The sequence below is a fragment of the Procambarus clarkii genome, chromosome 2 (assembly GCF_040958095.1).
Source record: "Procambarus clarkii isolate CNS0578487 chromosome 2, FALCON_Pclarkii_2.0, whole genome shotgun sequence".
Classification (NCBI taxonomy): Eukaryota; Metazoa; Arthropoda; class Malacostraca; order Decapoda; family Cambaridae; genus Procambarus; species Procambarus clarkii.
In genome coordinates this window covers 51,149,858-51,172,170 of record NC_091151.1, presented here as the reverse complement: position 1 = coordinate 51,172,170, position 22,313 = coordinate 51,149,858, and the positions used below count along the sequence as shown (strand labels likewise).

At 47.3% G+C, this 22,313-nt stretch overlaps 1 protein-coding gene across 2 annotated transcripts in view; it reads left to right on the top strand.

Moving 5' to 3' along the window:
- The first annotated feature begins 5,748 nt into the window (after positions 1–5,748).
- The window catches only part of LOC123762344 (uncharacterized), a 360,436-nt gene continuing 343,871 nt past the window's right edge, over positions 5,749–22,313 (top strand). The window contains exon 1 of one of the 2 annotated variants that reach the window (XM_069326012.1): positions 5,749–6,334. The gene's annotated coding sequence lies outside the window, so the exon portion shown is untranslated. The remainder of the gene's footprint in view (positions 6,335–22,313) is intronic. The other variant, XM_069326022.1, reaches the window with a different exon arrangement.

Here is a 22,313-nt window from a genome sequence, read left to right as displayed (position 1 = left end):
ATATATAATATACTATATACTATATATAAAATATATACTAATATATGTAATTGTGTAATTGGATATCATTGAGACGTCTCCGGTGCAGTTATTCTAATATGGATTATTTTACCCTTGCAGGTGAGTAAGGTGGCGTAATTAGGCGTATGGAAGCGTGACTGCAGGTAAGTCCAGGTGCGTATTGGCTCCTTGACGGTACAGCCAGAGTCAAGGTATGTCCACGGGCCTCTTAAGTTTGTTTACATTTTGTGTCCTGTTGTGTTGCTGAGACGGTCATGGTGTGTGTGTGTGTGTGTGTGTGTGTGTGTGTGTGTGTGTGTGTGTGTGCACACTACACTAGGTAAGTTGTCCATTCATCAAGGTAAGTGGATTGTATGATATCTTATGCCTTGACAGCCAATCAATAATTTTCAACGTGGCGTGTCAGCCAATCAACGTCATTCAGCGTATCATATCAGCCAATCAACATCCTTCAGCGTATCATATCAACCAATCAACAGCTTCCAGTAATAATTTGTCAGTCACTGAAGATCCCCTCCCCCCGCATGTTGTCTGTGAGAGAACATAATCCCGCAGGGGGGGGGGGTATAACCTATACATATATCCTTCCTGGAGGGCTAAAATACATCCATGGATATCCAAGACACCCTTGGCAGCGTGTGTGAGGCCGAGGGGGAAGCTGTGTATCGTGTATGATGAGTGGGCTGAAGGTATTTACGACCGTCCTAAGTATTATATTATCTAAAGCCTCGGAGATTGGGTCTGCGGCGCCCCCCCCCCCCCACTCGCTATCTACACGCTATAAAGTGTTATCTTGATACTGTCAGAGGCTTTGAGGCCTGTGAGGGGGGGGGGCTGGTAGTCTGTTGGTGGGGTGGTACTACGCCGCCTGACAGCTGGGTTGACAGCGTTTTGGATTCGTAGTCCTGAGGTTCCGGGTTCGATCCCCGGTGGAGGCGGAGATAAATGGGCAAAATGTTTTTTTCTACCCTGATGCTCCTGTTACCTAGCAGTAAATAGGTACCTGGGATTTAGACAGCTGCTACGGGCTGCTTCCTTGGGGGTGTGTGTAACAAAAAGGAGGCCTGGTTGAGGACCGGGCCGCGGGGACGCTAAACCCCGAAATCATCTCAAGATAACCTCAAGATAATGCCTGGTGGCGGTGGTGTTAATGCAATGGGCAGCGAACTATTATCATACAAGATAACCTCGCTGATCATTGCAGCATTACTGATAACACACACAGAGATCACACTAGCGTGATGCATCAAATGAACAAATCCACAAGGGCCGTGACGAGGATTCGAACCTGCGCAGGTCCGGGAGCATCCCAGACACTGCCTTACGCAGGTTCGAATCCTCGTCACGGCCCTTGTGGATTTGTTCACAACTGATAACACTTCACCGAACTGCTCATGGGCAAGGTTTAAATATCTATCATTGCCAAGAGATTTTACAATGTGACTGAAGCTGTTACCGAGTCAAAGCGTCGAGTATCGTCTTGATCCACCAGACTGTTGGTGCCTGAAGGGTGCACCCATTACTATAGTGTTGATGATATGGTTACCAGCGACTGGCAGTACTGGTGTTTAGTTTAGTTTAGTTTCACACGCACAATGTGTAAAGATCTACACACATAGAGGATGTATGTCCCTCTGTGTTTCCCTTGGATGTATGTATCTCTCCACTAAGCTTTACATGTCCCTTTCTCTCTCTCCACTAAGCTTTACATGTCCCTTTCTCTCTCTCCACTAAGCTTTACATGTCCCTTTCTCTCTCTCCACTAAGCTTTACACGTCCCTTTCTCTCTCTCCGCCAAGCTTTACACGCACCTCTCTCAACAGTAAGGACCCACTTCCCTTGCTCTGGACCAAGGTTGCGTGGATTAGTTACAAGGCAGAAAATTATGCTCCCGGACGCAGGTTCGAATCCTCGTCACGGCCCTTGTGGATTTGTTCTTATGCAAGGAACTTATCTTTTATCTGTTGTTTTGCTCTTTTTTTACCTTACGATGGGGGGTAAAGCAAGGGGTAATGGGGGTGTAATGGGCCTCACGTATCACAGCCAATGGGTTCCAGCGGTACAACGGGCCGGGCTTTAGCTCCTGAGGCCTGGATTTGTTGGGTAACGACTGGTTCTTATCCGGCGGAGTGTGAGCCGGATATTTAACAGAACCGGGTCCCATTAGAGAGGCGGAGCTCATTTACAGGACCATCGCTACCATTGTTTGCGGGACTAATCCCATATAACTCACTGGACATTTCGAACCAAATGTTTAGAAATATTTTTTGGGGGGGTTTTGGGGTTGAAAGATACGCTGTCACTATCTTTCTGTGTTGTTAGGGTTAAATTATACATAATTGTGGGAGGGATTTATAACGAGGCGGACACACACACACACACACACACACACACACACACACACACACACACACACACACACACACACACACACACACACACACACACACACACGCACACACACAGGAGGAGTGTACAGTCACTCAGGAATCTGTACACCAGTTGATTGACAGTTGAGAGGCGGGACTAAAGAGCCAAAGCTCAACCCCCGCAAGTACAAATAGGTGAGTACAAATAGGTGAGTACACACACACACACACGCTCACACACACACACACACACACACACACACACACACACACACACACACACACACACACACACACACACACACACACACACACACACACACACTCACACACACACACACACACACACACACACACACACACACACACACAAACACACACACACACAGTAAGTGAGCGGTTCAGTGAATGCATCAGTCAGACGTCAGAGAGTAATGGAAGGAGGTTAATAGCGATTTGTAAGTTGATATAAATGATTACTTCCATATCACCCTGTTCCTGAGCCTCGTGTGTGGCAAGGTGTGTGATAGAGAGAGAGGGTAAGAAGAAGACACAAAGACACTGTTAAGAGACACAGGGATCAGAAGATTTAGGAGTTGAGGACAGCATACAAGTATGGTGAGTTGAGGTAGTGATGATGGTGGTCAACACGACCTGGGTCAACATTACACTTCGAACACTAAACAACAGACCTACGAACACTAAACAGACCTTCGAACAGACCTACGTGGTGGGTTATATATATATATATATATATATATATATATATATATATATATATATATATATATATATATATATATATATATATATATATATATATACATATATATATATATATATATATATATATATATATATATATATATATATATATATATATATATATATATATATATATATATATATATGCTCCTTTTCCCCCCCACCCCACTCCTACATGTACTGTACAGGCATGGGGGTTGCTGAGAGTGTACACTCCTCTACTGTACAGTCACCAGGGCTGCTTACAATGTACACTCCTCTACTGTACAGTGACCAGGGCTGCTGAGAGTGTACACTCCTCTACTGTACAGTGACCAGGGCTGCTCACAGTGTACACTCCTCTACTGTACAGTGACCAGGGCTGCTTACAGTGTACACTCCTCTACTGTACAGTCACCAGGGCTGCTCACACTGCACACTCCTCTACTGTACAGTCACCAGGGGTGCTCACAGTGTACGCTCCTCTACTGTACAGTCACCAGGGGTGCTCACAGTGTACACTCCTCTACTGTACAGTGACCAGGGCTGCTTACAATGTACACTCCTCTACTGTACAGTCATCAGGGCTGCTCACAGTGCACACTCCTCTACTGTACAACTATTCACATCACCTACTACTTGTACACTACCACTATTATATTGTTGCTATATTTAACCTCGGACCACAACCCCTTGTGTCCCTGTCTTCACTGTTGAGTAGACAGGGGCCGCACAGGGACCAGGGACAACCATAGGGGCTCCGGCTTGTCCTTTTGTCCTCCAATTATTATTCCCTAAATTCGCAACATAATGGCACACCAGAAGTGTTAAACACTTGATAAAGCAAATCGACTTAGTGAGATGTTATGTTATGATGTCATCTTGGTCCTGTCATTTGACCTCTCTCTCCACCTCCTGTCACTTCCCTTTGACCTTCCCTCACTCTCCTTTGACCTTCTCTCACTCCTCTATCTCCCCCTCGCTCACTGCTCTCACTTCTCTCGCTCTCTCTCTTCACCTCGAGCATTAAGGACTCACTCGCTTAATACCGGATTTATATATTAAGCGAACTCGGTACATTAACCGGAAGAAGTTAACGGGTGGAAAATGAGAGAAGCGAAGATGAGAAAGGTGAGAGAGAACGATAAGATTATCGCAATGGTGAGAGGAGACACATGAACGAATGGATGAGAGGGAGAAGTAGTAAAGAAATGGACATAGGGGGAGATTATTTTCAAATATTTATATATCAAGTAAAATGGGAAGGATGAGCACAGGATATTTAGACTTGAGGGGTACAGATGATGGTATGATGTAGGCCTGTGTAGGCCTAGGGGAGGAGGTACTCGCCGGCCGCTGCGAGAAGTCGCTGGAGAAAAGGCGTTTGTTATACTAGATACGTGATGGCCGCCAGGCGGAGTCAGAGAACCGTGACTCAACCATGGGGCACAATTAGGTATGGACACACACACACACACACACACACACACACACACACACACACACACACACACACACACACACACACACACACACACACACACACACATTCCTCTTCTGTCTCTTATATTTGAGTATTAGCTATAAATAAACTGGAAAGTAACAAATGGCGACACTCCACTCCCCCAGCCTCCCCCCAGCCTTCCCCCAGCCTTCCCCCAGCCTTCCCCCAGCCTTCCCCCAGCCTCCCCCCAGCCTTCCCCCAGCCTTCCCCCCAGCCTCCCCCAGCTCCCCCCAGGTCCCCCCAGCCCCCCTACACATCCAGCCTCCCCAGACATTCCCCAGCTCTCCCAATCACCCACTTGGAGTGAGACGGTTGACACATAGAATGCTATTATCTAGCGCCCCGACCCGTTAGCACTCCCCACTCTCTCCACTGTAGACCTCGTGGCGTTCAGACCAACGCTGGCGTCGGCGTCCCCCCTGTGTGCTGGCGTCGGCGACCCCTCTGTGTGCTGGCGTCGGCGACCCCTCTGTGCTGGCGTCGGCGGGTTCTCTGTGCTGGCAAGTGCCAAAAGAAGGCACCAAGCCGGGAAGGCCGCGTAGCACCTTTGTAGTTTAAAAGTGTCGGTGCCTGAACCCGGACTGGCACTGATTATCGACGCACATGGCAGTGCCCACTCTACCGTTGGTGGCACCAATAACGGCAGTGCCATCATCAGGACACTCGCTGGCAGCAGTGCCAACAGCGTGCCAGACCACCCCCCCCCCCCCACTTGGATTGTTCACTGTCACGGTAACTGACCTGCGGTACTCTACAGCTGTCATGATCAGCTCACCGTAGTTACCGAGGAAGTAAGCTGCACCGTTGTCAGGTGAGTGTGTGAGTAGGCTGAACGAGGGGGGAGAACTGTTAAGGTTGTTCATGGTAAGCCTGAGGTGTTCTAAACTGGTGATTAGACACACTTACAGGAGCGGGAAACGCTGCTCGCTTGAGACGCGCCGAGGTATAAGTGAGAGTGATAGCACTCTAGGGGAGTGTGCGAGGGTGCGTAGGGCCCCAGCAGCAGCGGCAGCAGCAGCAGCAGCAGCAGCAGCAGCAGCAGCAGCAGCAGCAGCAGCAGCAGCAGCAGCAGCAGCAGCAGTAGGTGGCGCGATGGGACACAGGCATCCCACAGTGTAGCCTCAGACACCGCGCGAAGCAGAGGTGGTGGTGCCGCGCGCTCTCACCCTCCAGAACTCGTGCTCTCTCCCACTCGCTCTCTCCCACTTCCTCCTCCTCTCGCCCTCTCTCCCACCCAACATGGGAGGATGCGTCTTGGGGCATAAGTCGCAGCCTCTACAACATTTCTCGTGGCCATTATTTGCTTCTCTCTCTCCTCAGTGTCTTACGAGCGAGGACAGTTAATGAGTGACTGCAAGCCACTTGGCGAGTGGTGAGTGGCTACTGGGCCCCTCACTGTGGTGAGTGGACACTGGGCCCCTCACTGTGGTGAGTGGACACTGGGCCCTCACTGTGAGTGGTGAGTGGACACTGGGCCCTCACTGTGAGTGGTGAGTGGACACTGGGCCCCTCACTGTGGTGAGTGGACACTGGGCCCCTCACTGTGGTGAGTGGACACTGGGCCCCTCACTGTGAGTGGTGAGTGGACACTGGGCCCGCACTGTGAGGAGTGGTGAGAGAGAGAGCAGACGAGTGAGTGACCACCCTCCTCTTCCTCCCAAATACCAATATACAACCCTTCCCAAAACTACATTCGGTGAATATTGTGCTTCTGTGGTTATATTTGAAGATTTATATATATATATATATATATATATATATATATATATATATATATATATATATATATATATATATATATATATATATATATATATATATATATATATATATATTAAAGCGTTTTGCGAGTGCAGTTCCGAGTGTATAAGTTGTAAATGTGAGCAAGTGTACAGAGTACACACATACATACACATATACACCAAGTGAGTGTACCAGATATATGCCCCGAATAAGTGTCCGCTCGTGTAATCACCAAAGTGTGTAATATGTCAACAGTAAACAAGTGTTCCGAGGGGAAAATACCGGAGGAGTAAACAACTGGTGGCGTGTGTGTAGGGGGGGGGGGGGTAAATGACCCCCTCCTCCCCCCCCCCGTCTTGGAAGATAAATATTGGCACTGCAATGATGTCTTAGATATGGTGTAGTGTAGTGCTTCGTCACTTGCACAACCCTTAGTGTGTGTGTGTTCACCCCCCTCCCCCCCCCTCTGATGTGTATCCCCCCCCCCCCCCACAGTGTTGCCGTCAATGATGGGGGGGGGGGCAAAGACCCCCCCGCCCCCCCCTCCTCAAGAGAAAGGAACAACAAGTTAAATTGTTGTATAATTATTTTTTTTTTAATAAATTTAATGGAAAATGGCCAATAGGCTTACCTATTGGTGGTAAAGGTTGACCTTCATGGTGTCGAGGGGTGACCTTAGTGTCGAAGGTGACCCTGGTGTCGAGGGTGACCTTAGTGTCGAGGGTGACCTTAGTGTCGAGGGTGACCTTAGTATCGAGGGTGACCTTAGTATCGAGGGTGACCTTAGTGTCGAGGGTGACCTTAGTGTCGAAGGTGACCCTGGTGTCGAGGGTGACCTTAATCGAGGGTGACCTTAGTGTCGAGGGTGACCTTAGTATCGAGGGTGACCTTAGTCTCGAGGGTGACCCTTCAGGCAAGGTCACCCTCCAGAACCTCAAATGTTTCATATGACGCTTAAAACAAAATATTTGATAAGATCAAAATAACGTGACAGCTATGGCGATAAGATATAATTAAGTACATATTTAAGGAAAAAAAAACAGTTTTAAAAGTGAAAGATTTTGTGCTGCTTGGAGGCTCACAGACCTCTATGGTTACAGACCATAGCACTCACAATATGACCTTTCAATTGTGCTTTTTACGATGGAATTTGTAACCCTTCGTCGCTCGTGTCAATTTATTCCCCTCCCCCTCCTACCCCCCCTCGCTTCATGCAGTCAGATGTATCCTATTACGACTGATGACCCGGTCGTTAAGGTCGTGCGGACTGGGTCGTTACGTGGGGGGGGGCAGGGGGGTCGTTATACATTAATTATTGACAGCTATTACTGGCGTTATTGGTAATCAGCCTGGTGATTCTGGGTCAACGAGGGTCATTTAGTTACTCCCCAGGGCATCCTGGTGCCATGGGGCTGGCATCCTGGTGCCACGTGTTTGGCATGCCAGTGCCCGTGGTAGCGCACGCGTGTTTGACACTGACCAGTGCCAGGTTCACCAGGACACACTCTGGCACTCCTGTTCTGACACTGTTGGAACACAGGATAGGTGTCAGCAGGATAGTGGTCTAGTGCCCGTCCCTGATATTTAGGCTCGTGTTTAATGTTTAAAATAGGTCTTTAGCTTTAATTTTTCCTGACTCTTTATCAAATTAATAGTAGCTTAAGTGGTAGCTTAAGTGACCAGGTGGTATAAGTACCATCATTGTATATTAACGAGGCTTGAAGATATGCGAACTGGACCACACGCAAGAAGATGAGGAGACGACGACTTTTCGGTCCCCTCCTTAGACCGAAACGACTTGATAATGGTCCAGGACGGACCGAAACGTCGTCGTCGACTTCTCATCGTCTATGGTGTGGGTTGAGTGTCGAGTGTGCAGGTGTGTGAACCTTTTGTAAAGGAGGTGATGCGTCTTGTCCACGTCTCAAGGTCCAGAGGTGTCAATGATGCTGCGGTGTGTGTCGGCTGGTGTGTCACCCGCCTGTGTCTACTTCCCTAGTCTTGCTGTCACCTGGGCGGCCTCGTCGTCGTCGCCGACGCCCTTCTACTGAAAGTAGTAAATGTTTATTACCGTCGAAGGTGGAGTTCAAGTGGTGCGTTTCGCCATGATGCCGCCTCATCACACTCATCGTGTCTACTGGACTCGTCTCCACTGGCGCTGCCTCCACTGGCACCACCACCACTGGCACCACCACCACCACTGGCACCACCACCACCACTGGCACCACCACCACCACTGGCACCACCACTGGCACCACCACCACCACTGGCACCACCACCACTGGCGCCACCACCACTGGCACCACCACCACCACTGGCGCCACCACCACTGGCACCACCACCACCACTGGCGCCACCACCACCACTGGCACCACCACCACCACTGGCACCACCACCACCACTGGCGCCACCACCACCACTGGCATCACCACTGGCACCACCACCACCACTGGCACCACCACCACCACTGGCACTGGCACCACCACTGGCACTGGCACCACCACTGGCACCACCACCACCACTGGCACCACCACCACCACTGGCACCACCACCACCACTGGCACCACCACCACCACCACTGGCACCACCACCACCACTGGCACCACCACCACCACTGGCACCACCACCACCACTGGCACCACCACCACCACTGGAGGAAGCTTCTCCTCAGTTCCCCCAGACACCGGTACACAGGGAGGGGGACTGGGGGTACTAGTGTAAGGAGGGTGTTCGGTAGTTACGGAGACGAGTGCTCACACGGCCATGGTAAGTCTTCGTCAGTGTTCTTCCCACCTAGGTTTTTGTCACCTTCGAACCAAAGAAAATAAATACAAATTAACCTTCAGCGAAACGTTTCGTCTGGAACGAATTTTCTTCTCGGGGAAATATGTGGTCAGAACTTTTCTCCCTGAATATTTATTTAACAGCATTTTTTTCCCTCTTGAGCCTAATTTTTTTTCCCCCTTCTGACGGGATTACGTAATTTTCTCATAATTTCACCCCTGGTCAAAATTATTCCTCTGGGAAAAAAAAAATTCTTAACCGAAATATTTCCTCGGGGCAGACTTTCAACAAAAAAAAAGTTTAATGCCCAAGTTGGTTTTGGTCCCCCTTGTGACAAGGTTGACCTCGCTATAAAACAATATATCGAACATGTGCGATATGTTTAAACACGAACAGGCGCGATATGTTGACCAAACCACACACTAGAAAGTGAAGAGACTTGATACTCGACTTGAGAATGGTCCAGGACGGACCGAAACGTCGTCGTCCCTTCACCTTCTAGTGTGTGATCTGGTCAACTTTTTTCATCCACGTAATTGTGACGCCTCATCAGCAAGCGCGAGATGATTGCTGCGGATAAGATGACTCCGTTGTCAACGGCAGCATCCCTGGAGTGAAACAGGGAGGGACTTTCTGTTTGGGGAGGGTTGAGGGTGGGTGGGTGCTGTTTTCCATCCCTGTTCTTGGTGGCTTCGTTAGATTTGAAGGCACGGATGGATTTCAAAATATATGGGGTATATTTAATAGGAAAATGTGGTTCCTTGCACCCAAAGAGCAGTTTTGTCGCCAATGGCCTGCCCAGCAGAATAACGACCCGATCTACTTGAAATAAAATAAATTGTTAACGGAGCATAAAATTAGTTTTCCTGATTGGCTGTTACACTCTCCAGGTCTCGCTCCATTGTAACATTTAATAACTAAAGGAATATTTACACGATATATATACACAGGGGTGTATCCTGCTTCTGGGTGTATATACATTGAGAAATTTATCTTATTTGAGTTATTTCCAGTACTCAAGTATACTTTCTGACTGGGCTGGACGCGTGATCCTGTGGTCCCGAGTTCGATTCCCAGTGACGGCGAGAAACAGTGGGCAAAGTTTCTTTCACCCTGATGCCGCTGTTACCTAGCAGTAAATAGGTACTTGGGAGTTAGTCAGCTGTCACGTGCTGCTTCCTAGGGTGTGTGTGGGGGGGGGGGAGGGGGAAATAGTAGTTAGTAACAGTTGATTGAGAGTTGAGAGGCGGGCCGAAAGAGCAAAGCTCAACCCCCGCAAGCACAACTAGGTGAATACACACTAGTAGATTAACAGTTGAGAGGCGGGACCAAAGAACCAGAGCTCAACCCGTACAAACACACGTAGGTGAGTACACACACACACAACAGTCAATAGATTGGTTAGAAAGGCGGGGTCCAAGAGCTAATAGCTCGATTCTCCAATCACAAATAGTACAAAACTATTAAAACATAGTATATACATCCCACTGCCTCAAAGTTTTAATAAATGCGTGAGAGTGGAGTCTCATGACCAGCCTCTCGTGGATATCGACATAGTGTCAAGTATTACTTTCAACATAAAATGTTCCCAAATACTCCATTGATTTCCTCCTACGATATTATTAACGCATTCGTTCCATAAGCTTTCAAATACCTGCTTGCGTATACGCTTGTATATATAGTAGTAGGCTTCCATCGGTCTCCTGAGACTATGGAATTGTGCTCTGGTTGTCGGTCTGGATTGGCCTCCAGGGCACAAAGCCAGGATAGGTTGATACGGGGGAGAAGCTGTTACCCATGCAGCAGGTCCGTCCTCATCCACGGCGCCGAAAGTCTCCAATGGAAAGGCAACCACCAATACGATTGGTTCCAGCGCCGTCGCAGGAACTGTGAGAACGAGGTTGAAGACAACAACGAACTGCCCCTAGAGGGCTCCAGCTCCTGAGCCCGCCGTGGTCGGGGCCGGAGAAGACCCACCCCAGCAAGGGCATGAACGACCCCAGCCTCCTGCAGCAGAGCCTAGGGGGGTGCCGCCCGAGCCCCAGGAGGTGGACGGCCCGGTCCCGCACCTACGGGTTCCTGACAGAGATCCTCACAGCCCTCTTTCACCCGAGGCCCGCTTCCTTCATGACCCAGCACAAGGAAGAGCAATAATCATTAATTATAACAATTAGTATAATTATTATTATAATAATATAATTAATAAGAACTTCAGTTATGTGGTGCTTCGCCAGCTCCCTCACTCATTCCCAGTTTAGAACACAAGAGTACAGGAAATTCTGAAAGATATATTGACCCATACGAAACAGCTCTAATGTATATCGACCCTCGCCTATTCATACCCATGTCTAACCAGCACTCAAAACAAATCTAACAATCCCACATTCATTGTTGCCTGGTAATTTGTTCCATAAATGAACGACCCTGTTTCAGAACTGGTATTTATCCAGGTCTTTCCCTCAGTCTAAACTTACCCAATTTATATCCATGGGTTGTTATCTCAGAATACCTGAATGTTGGAATTACAGTGTTAATTCGCGAGAATATTAAATGTGAATGAAGCTACATGCGACTTATGCGCCCGGGACTGTGTTAATGTGACGATTACTGTGTATATAAGAGTTACACGATTGGCTGAGGATTTATAGGTACGTGGAGACACGGTCTCGCTTCATGCAGGTCGGCGTTCAATCCCCGATCGCCCAAGTAACTGGGGCATTGTCCAGTCACTCCGTGCCTTTATCCTAGCTCTTATCCTGTCCTTATATCCCTTTCACGTAGTATCTAGTCATCCTGGCTTAGTGCTTTTGATGCATACTTTTTTTCAGTAATATTGCTTTAAAGAGAGAGAGCTAGGTCGTTACCACTGTTGTGAAGCCCGCCGGACTCTTCAGTGTTGAAGGGTTTTCATGTTAGAGAGAGAGAGAGAGAGAGAGATGATGATGATGACAAGACTTGACGTGTTGTGTGAGGATTCTGTTTGTCAGTGTGTAATGTGGCAGGAGGCAGCAGTCGCAGCTTGCATCGATCACCACCTGCGGGACAAACTTAGGATTATTGGTGCATTTAAACAGGTGGATAGCTGTGTGTGTGTGTTTGTTGTGTGTGTGTATGTGTGTGTGTGTGTGTGTGTGTGTGTGTGTGTGTGTGTGTGTGTGTGTGTGTGTGTGTGTGTACTCACCTAATTGTGCTTGCGGGGGTTGAGCTCTGGCTCTTTGGTCCCGCCTCTCAACCGTCAATCAACTGGTGTACAGATTCCTGAGCCTATTGGGCTCTATCATATCTACATTTGAAACTGTGAATGGAGTCAGCCTCCACCACAGCCTCCACCACCTAAAGTTCTTTCTAACGTCTCTGTGGCTCATTTGGGTACTCAGCTTCCACCTGTGTCCCCTTGTTCGCGTCCCACCAGGAACGCGTGTGTGTGTGTGTGTGTGTGTGTGTATGTGTGTGTGTGTGTGTGTGTACTCACCTATTTGTGCATGCGGGAGTTGAGCTCTGGCTCTTTGGTCCCGTCTCTCAATTGTCAGTCAATTTCTGTACAGGTTCTTGAGTCTACTGGGCTCTATCATATCTACATTTGAAACTGTGTATGGAGTCAGCCTCCACCACATCACTGCCTAATGCATTCCATGTGTGTGTGTGTGTGTGTGTGTGTGTGTGTGTGTGTGTGTGTGTGTGTGTGTGTGTGTGTGTGTGTGTGTGTGTGCTGGCCGAGATGTTCCAACATAGATGTGTTCAGGGCCCTGGTTTTACCATCCTTCAATAGATTGATTCAATGACTCGCTTCTAATAAGTATCTTATCGTATTTGATTTTGATGCATGTATTGAGTTTGCCTAAATTAATACCACCTATTTCATTCCATTTAACCTATTACTCTGAAAACTTCTGTCTCACCGTCAACATTTCGATCCACTGGTTCCCATGTTGAAAAACATTCCTTTGTCCAATTTATCGGGTCATCCTTAATGTTATATGAATTTTGTATGCCCCTATCATGTCCTTCCTGCTTCCCATTTCCTCCAGTATAGCGAGTTGCATTTTTGTTGGCTTTTTACTGCAGTTTTTCCTGTCTGCGATGGGACATGTTCCTTATATCAATAGTTTTAGTTTGTTCAGACGAAGATTCAGTACAAGGTCTGCATACTGAGAGTGACTCACTCTCACTTTAACTTACTACCACATAACACACTTGCTAACCCCCTCACCCCTTAAACCCTTCCCCTAAAAACACCCATTCCCCAAAACACCTCTCCTATAATCCCATTTCCTCATTCCCCCCCGCTCCCCCCCCCTTTCCTTAACCCAATTCTTTCTCTTAACTTCATTAATTTCCACTTGTCATTGTTAAATTAAAGCAACCATTTCTCAGAAGATCTTCCACTGCATGTGATTCCTTGCGGGAACTGCCAGGCTCTAAGAGTCAGCAGATGCTGCACCAGATGCTCCTCCCTGTTAATGTTTCCCCAGATGAGAGATGCAGCATCACACTTACGGAAGCGTTCAGATGTCTTCATAAATTCACCACCAGCGGGAACATCATCCATACTACCCTAAGAACAGCACGCTGGACTTGGGATCCTGGGTTCGATCCCAGGCGCCGGCGAGAAACAATGGGTAGAGTTTCTTTCACCCTATGCCCCCTCTGTTACCTAGCAGTAAAATAGGTACCTGAGTGTTAGTCAGCTGTTACGGGCTGCTTCCTGGGGGTGGAGGCCTGGTCGAGGATCGGGCCGCGGGGACACGAAAAAGCCCCGAAATCATCTCAAGATAACCTCAAGGACAAGTGTAGGAAAGTGATGTTGATAAGGCTGCTGCCACTGCCGGCGATGCTGGGATAGATGAAGCACCAGGCTTCTCGTAGTGTTTCACAAACATACAAATGTTTGTACTCATCAGTTTGAACTCACCAAACTCATATGGTTTGTACTCATCAGTTTGTACTCACCAAACTCATATGGTTTGTACTCTTTAGTCGTACAGTCCGGGACACTGTAAGGCGATGTAGCGTGGACAATTATCAGGGGGATTTAAATGAAAATACGTCGACAGACATAAGGTATAAGTCATTGTATTGATTGATCAAAAGGTGGAAGGAAGGTAGGACTCGAACACATGTAGCTGGTGGAGTCCATCCCGCTCCCCCCCCCCTTCAACACCTCCACCAATAACCCCCCCCTCACTACCCCATCACCCCTCCCCTACAAACAACACCTCTGCTCCTCGGCTACCATCCTCTTTTGTCCGGTCGTGTTGGTCGAGTGGATAAGGTGTCCTGTACGCCAGATGCAGAGTGCTCCTGGCAGTATGGGTTCGAGTCACTTCTGGGGTGTGAGTTTTCAAATATATATATATTTGAAAACTCAAATATATATATATATATATATATATATATATATATATATATATATATATATATATATATATATATATATATATATATAATGGTTTGTTTATAAAAATTGTGGTTCACCACTACCAGATGACTCTGGGCGGCTCTCCAGCGCAATACAGTTAGACCGTACTATGGAAAAATAAGTATTTTTTATTAGTTGCAAATACTGTTTAATTGGCTGTGTGTAGATAAAATTGGAATACTCTCCGTGCAAAATACACCGTTGGTTTTTGTCCAGGATGCGGAATGTTATTGTTTTTGTCTGGTGTCAGGAAGCAGGGGTGGTGTCAGGAGGCAGGGATAGTGTCAGGAGGCAGGGATAGTGTCAGGAGGCAGGGATAGTGTCAGGAGGCAGGGATAGTGTCAGGAGGCAGGGGTGGTGTCAGGAGGCAGGGGTAGTGTCAGGAGGCAGGGATAGTGTCAGGAGGCAGGGATAGTGTCAGGAGGCAGGGATAGTGTCAGGAGGCAGGGGTGGTGTCAGGAGGCAGGGGTAGTGTCAGGAGGCAGGGGTGGTGTCAGGAGACAGGGGTGGTGTCAGGAGGCAGGGGTGGTGTCAGGAGGCAGGGGTGGTGTCAGGAGGCAGGGGTAGTGTCAGGAGGCAGGGATAGTGCCAGGAGGCAGGGGTGGTGTCAGGAGGCAGGGGTTGTGTCAGGAGGCAGGGGTGGTGTCAGGAGGCAGGGGTAGTGTCAGGAGGCAGTGGTTGTGTCAGGAGGCAGGGGTAGTGTCAGGAGGCAGGGGTGGTGTCAGGAGGCAGGGGTGGTGTCAGGAGGCAGGCTCTGTGTGTCAGGAGTGAGTGAGCTCCCTCACTCAGTCCTAAAAAATACCTCGAGTGCCCAATATGTTCCGGTGGCCACATACCGATGATGCTTTCTCCAATAAACGCTTCATCACAATTTCAATTCGTTCCTATACTGTATATAATCTGTTTATATTTTATATAATTTAGATCAAAATATAACTCCAAACAATGGATATCAATTTGATAAATGTTTAGCTTCAGGCAAACACTAGTTTAGAAACAGGGTGGTTGATTTAGGGAACTAATTAGTGGGTAACACAATAGACTTGGGATCGATGGATTGTTTCAAGGGTAGTTTAGACACATATACTGTATGAATCAGTTAGGGTGGTTGTAAATAGGAGTTGCCTCGTATAGGCCTCCTGTTGCCTTGAATCATGTGGTAATTTGTTGTAGCAACAGGGGATCGAACTCGGAACTGCTCAGGAGACTTTTACTCAACGGGACATTCCTCTCTCTCCCACTCTTGAAGGATGAGTATGTCCCCTTAGCGCTACTCATCCTCATCCACCATCGTCACCATCCTCCACCTCGTCCTCCTGCGAGAAGTTTAAGCCAATCTCAACTTTATATTTGCATAATAACGGTTCCGGTTTGTCTGAAGTTGTTTGCAATCTTTGTCCTAACAAACAGTTGGTTTGTTTGTCCTGGTTTGTTGCCAGACTTGGCGCTGGTCATCTTGTTTACCAGTATTCACTAGTTTGCTTCATTTTCTTGTTTCATGTTTTGAGTTAATGGTTTGGTTGCTATTGATTAGTTAGTCCTAGAGATTAGTGGCTGAGTTTACGTGTGAGAAGTTAAGGGTCTGAGTTTACGTGTGATAAGTTAAGGGGCTGAGTTTACGTGTGAGAAGTTAAGGGTCTGAGTTTACCTGTGAGAAGTTAAGGGGCTGAGTTTACGTGTGATAAGTTAAGGGTCTGAGTTTACGTGTGAGAAGTTAAGGGTCTGAGTTTACGTGTGAGAAGTTAAGGGTCTGAGTTTACGTGTGAGAAGTTAAGGGTCTGAGTTTACGTGTGAGAAGTTAAGGGTCTGAGTTTACGTGTGAGAAGTTAAGGGTCTGAGTTTACGTGTGATAAGTTAAGGGTCTGAGTTTACGTGTGAGAAGTTAAGGGTCTGAGTTTACCTGTGAGAAGTTAGGGGGCTGAGTTTACGTGTGAGAAGTTAAGGGTCTGAGTTTACCTGTGAGAAGTTAAGGGGCTGAGTTTACGTGTGAGAAGTTAAGGGTCTGAGTTTACCTGTGAGAAGTTAAGGGTCTGAGTTTACGTGTGAGAAGATAAGGGTCTGAGTTTACCTGTGAGAAGTTAAGGGGCTGAGTTTACGTGTGAGAAGTTAAGGGTCTGAGTTTACCTGTTAAAAGTTAAGGGTCTGAGTTTACCTGTGAGAAGTTAAGGGGCTGAGTTTACGTGTGAGAAGTTAAGGGTCTGAGTTTACCTGTGAGAAGTTAAGGGTCTGAGTTTACCTGTGAGAAGTTAAGGGTCTGAGTTTACCTGTGAGAAGTTAAGGGTCTTGAGTTAATCATGGGGACGATATTGTGTATCATCCACCCTCCTGAACACCCTTTCCATCTCTGTCCCCACAATCCCCCCTCCCTCCATCCCTTCCTCATCACCCTTCCTATCTTACCAGCCCCCCCCCTTACCTTTCCCACCCCTAATAACCACCAATATTAACCCCTTCCCTATCCTTCCCCAGTTACTCATAACCACCTCCACTGCTCCCCCATCATCCACCGGTTCTTCCTTTCCATCATTCATCATCCCATCTATCACCCATCCTTCCTTATCTTCCACCACAATCATCTGTCCCTAAATCCTCCTCCCCACTACCTATCCTCTCCCTACCCCAACAACTTCGTTGTATACACGCCGGATAAGCTAACGTATAGTGCGTTAAGTCGAACTAACAAAGCCGTCGCTGTGTCTTAAACAAGGTGAGTTCCCACAGGTCTGGGCCGAAGTAGCGTGTTTTGGGGAGTTCAGTGAATTGTTCTTTTAGCGTCAGACAGGCGTTTAGGAGGTTACGGGGGCAATTATGGCTGGTGAGATGGGAGGGGGTTGGGGGTTGGAGGCTTGTTTGGAGGAGGGCAGGTGTATGGGGTAGGTGAGCGTTTGGGGGCAGGTGTATGGGTACGTGAATATTGATAGGGGCATTTTTTTTATCAAGAGGGCCTAAATGGTGGCGCTGTGCATGCTGCGCACACACACACACACACACACACAGGTATGATAGGGAAATGGGACAGGAGTCATTGCTGTAAACAACCGATGCTCGAAAGGCGGGATCCAAGAGTCAATGCTCGATCCTGCAGACACAACTAGGTGAGTACACACACACACACACACACACACACACACACACACACACACACACACACACACACACACACACACACACTGTGCTTCAGTGAGGGCCAGCAGGTCACCTCTACCCATACACCACCTGTGCATACCTGGTGATACAACCTAACAACCTGATTTACCATGCTAACATAATCACATAATCAGCTGTGTTTATATACACACTCACTCCTGGTTCACGTGGCGAGAGCAACTCTTGGTGAGCGTCGACCATCAGCTCTCTCCACACACCCAGTGATGACTTTATCGACTCTCAAAACCGCTCTTGCGTGTCAAAGGAATGTTTATCATTTGTCAAGAGTCATCGGAGGAGAGGTTACTGGGAGTCCCAACTCAGGGGTAACGTGGGTATTGTAGTTTTTCCTTCATTTAATCTTTTGAAGGAACTCCTTTATGCGTCGACTCCGGCTCTTTGACTAATGCAACTTTGCTCTCGTAAGTAATGGATTTTTTACCTTTTGAAAATCACTCATCTGTGTGTTGATGGTGGATGTTGAAGCGTCGTGTGTGTGTGTGTGTGTGTGGGGGGGGGGACAGGCGATGATGGCTGTGGGACAGGTGTAAAGCAACAGCCTGGTGGACCAAGCTCTCACACGTCAAGGCTGGCACCGGCAAAGTGTTTTGTAAGTGGTGAACATGACTCTACTGATTATTCTGTCTTTAGTTTAGCCTTGTAACTCATCCCTCTCGGCTCCGGGACTCGCCTGGTGGCATGCATCGGGAATTTCTGCAGCTTTGTTTTGTGTTGAACGAGATATGAACCCGACGCTGCTGCCGCTTGCTCTCTCTCTCTCTCTCTCTCTCTCTCTCTCTCTCTCTCTCTCTCTCTCTCTCTCTCTCTCTCTCTCTCTCTCTCTCTCTCTCTCTCTCTCTCTCTCTCTCTCTGTCTCTCTCTTTCTCTCTCTCTCTCTCTCTCTCTCTCTCTCTCTCTCTCTCTCTCTCTCTCTCTCTCTCTCTCTCTCTCTCTCTCTCTCTCTCTCTCTCTCTCTCTCTGTCTCTCTCTCTCTCTCTCTCTCTCTCTCTCTCTCTCTCTCTCTCTCTCTCTCTCTCTCTCTCTCTCTCTCTCTCTCTCTCTCTCTCTCTCTCTCTGTCTCTCTCTCTCTCTCTCTCTTTCTTTCTCTCTCTCTCTCTCTCTCTCTCTCTCTCTCTCTCTCTCTCTCTCTCTCTCTCTCTCTCTCTCTCTCTCTCTCTCTCTCTCTCTCTCTCTCTGTCTCTCTCTTTCTCTCTCTCTCTCTCTCTCTCTCTCTCTCTCTCTCTCTCTCTCTCTCTCTCTCTCTCTCTCTCTCTCTCTCTCTCTCTCTCTCTCTCTCTCCCCCTTTTAGGGGCTGGGATAGGAAAATTAGGGGCTGGGATAGGAGAACTAGGGACTGGGATAGGAGAACTAGGAACTGGGATAGGAGAGCAGAGGAAGAGCCTTCCACCGTCCGCCAACCATCCGCCGAACCCCTTACTGGATTCTTAAGTTTTATTTGAAAAGTTTGTCCAAGAGGAAGAGATGTGCGCGGGCCGGCTGTGGCTCGGAATAGCCTACGATTTTTTTTTAATGGTTTCCTCTGATGGTTGTTAGTTGGGGGCAGTTTGTCCACATCAGGACTTGTTATACATTTGTTTGGCCTACGTGACTGGCAGTGATGTATGCTGTATTTAATACAACACACGAGGTTTAAAGCCTATTCCTTTTTTTTTCGACATTTCCAACTGCATAACTTTGTCCATAAGTTGTGTTATCATTACGTGTCTGTACTGAGGGGTAGGGGGGGTGGGGGGGGGGGGTTCAACCGTGTAAGTTCAGTGTTAAACAATTCAGAACTGTTTGGGAGTTCTGAATAGGGAGTTGTTTGTTGTTCAAGATTCAGCTGCTGGGAATAAAAAGGTGCAAATAGCACGGGCTATGGTGAGCCCGTGGTGGACTTACCTGGCACAAGAGCGAGGCTGTAACTGCTCCCCTAAAGTAGGGAGCGGCTGTCATTGTTTACGAGGCGTTGGGGAGGTAACATATTTACAATTGATCCAATACGGGAGCAAAAGTGAAAGGGAGAGAGTGAGAGTGAGAGAGCAGAGATCACTGGGCACAGTGTGTGTGTGTGTGTGTGTGTGTGTGTGTGTGTGTGTGTTTGTGTGTGTGTGTGTGTGTGTGTGTGTGTGTGTGTGTGTGTGTGTGAAGGTTGTGTTTATATGGACACTACCTTGAGAGGTTTCTGTACCACCACCTTATGACCTTGTACTGTGTTGTGTAGCTCCTCCCTCTCTCTCTACCTCCCTACTTCTCTCACTCCTCCCCTCCTCCTTCCCTCCCCTATCTCCCTCCTTCTCTAACCCTTCCTCAATCCCTCCGCACCAACCCTCCCTCCCTCCCTCACTCTTCCCTCACTCCCTCCTTCTTCAACACAATAGCAAGAAATGTTCACTGTTTACAAAAAAAATAAAAATACAAAAAGCTCTTCCAAATTCTTGCGCTTCCTTGTCTATATGGAAACAATATCTATATGTCAAATGATTCATAATGTCTCGTAAAATATCTCAAATAATTCATAATGTCTCCTTTAATATCTCAAATTAATTCATAATAAATCATAATTGTCAAATTCTATGCGTTTTTGGTGAGTCAATCTCTCGGTCTTTGCCTTATATATATATATAAGGCAAAGCCTTTGCCTTGATATATATATATATATATATATATATATATATATATATATATATATATATATATATATATATATATATATATATATATATATATATATCAATTATACATGTGTATGTATGACCCTTAATTACCTCATTCATACTTCAATGAATAATAAATTAATGCTGAAAATAATGGTAATTAATTCAGTCTAATTATGCGAAGATAATTGTTTATTATCAATGTTACTTACAAAACACTGATAAAAGTTTTGACACAACTATTATAATTGGACTTTTGTGTTGGAAATTAATTTCCCATTTTCTTTTCACCAATTTGGATCACTGGATTTTTGATCCTTGAATCAAAGATTCTAAATCAAAATTGATATTAATTAAAATGATATATATATATAATAGAGTTAAGTGAATTGAATTGCATTATATATTTATATAAATACAAAATTAGAATATATCTCACTCTCCACGCCTGAGCCTTGAGGTTCTTAATGATGCCTCTGTAGTATACGTGAGGCTCTCTTGTGTGATGTGACGGCGTGTTTGTGTTAGAGGGGAGCGAGATGAGGGAGTGAGGGAAGCAGAAATATGAGGAAGGGAAGGCTGTCAGAGGCGGGGAGCCGAGGCTGGGGTCGCTTAAGAGTGTGCTGGTCCACACTTGCCTCACTCTCATGCCTCGACCTACACTGGGCGGTCATACTGGCCAAGGAGCAGTAGTAGGGGAAGAGAGAAGACACAGAAAGACGACAGGAGCAAGGAGTGAAAATGGCAGCGAGAATGAGGGTGGAGATACGATGATAAGGAAGGAATAAGAAGAGGACTCGAACCAAGACGTGCGGAATGTGGAGACAAGACCAGTCTTGGGGGTCGACGCCCCACTCCCACAATGCGCCGAGCCATTGCGACTATTTAGCACTGGGAAGGGATAAGGATTTGGGATGGGACGGAGGGAAGGAATGCCTCCTGATTGCTGGCCTGGTCAGCCAATCCACCCACACACACTCTTGCTCCACTCTTGCTTACACGCACGCACACATGTACGAGTGTAAACAATTCCTCATGTGCAAATTTGACCGGGAAACGCCAAGCGAGTGTCTTCCCACTACGCCACGGAGACTGTGAAAATCTCTCACGTTATGGTAGACAAGACACAATCTAGTCGTGAAGTAATTGCGTGTCCGACAGCCAAATTTCCAAGTCGAATCACCTCTTCGGAGCTGTTACTCAACCATCTCAAGTCTAAAAATCTCTGAGGGATTTCTCAGATCAAAAGTAAAATTGATTTTCTAGAACCCAACTTGAAGAAGTAAGCTGCTGAGAGAGAGAGAGAGAGAGAGAGAGAGAGAGAGAGAGAGAGAGAGAGAGAGAGAGAGAGAGAGAGAGAGAGAGAGAGAGAGAGAGAGAGAGAGAGAGAGAGAGAGACGTGTCATACAGATAAATCTAAATTTAACACACGTCCCATCTTGCTGTTTGATTCCAACAGTGTCAGTGCCGACTGCCACCACTGTTGACTTTCCATCTCGTCTCTGTTGTCCCCATGGTGTCTTCCCTTGAAGCAAGGACCTATCACACGACTGACGACCAAGTCTTGCGTCAAGACACGTGAGACAGAGTCACACACACACGCGTGACGCAGACCACGACTCTCTCTAGGGGAGGGGGGATAACAATGCTAAACCGCGCCTCACAATAAATTGACAAAACTATCACTGGAAAAAAGGCGCTATTGATTTATCGACTGGGAGCGTGGGACAGGCCAGGCAACGGCTGTGGCATTTCTGCTCTTATTGCTGTGCCTGTGCTGCTGTTCGCTGTTATGGGTATCCCTGTTTGTTCTGCTGCTGTTATGGGTATCCCTGTTTGTTCTGCTGCTGTTATGGGTGTCCCTGTTTGTTCTGCTGCTGTTATGGGTGTCCCTGTTTGTTCTGCTGCTGTTATGGGTGTCCCTG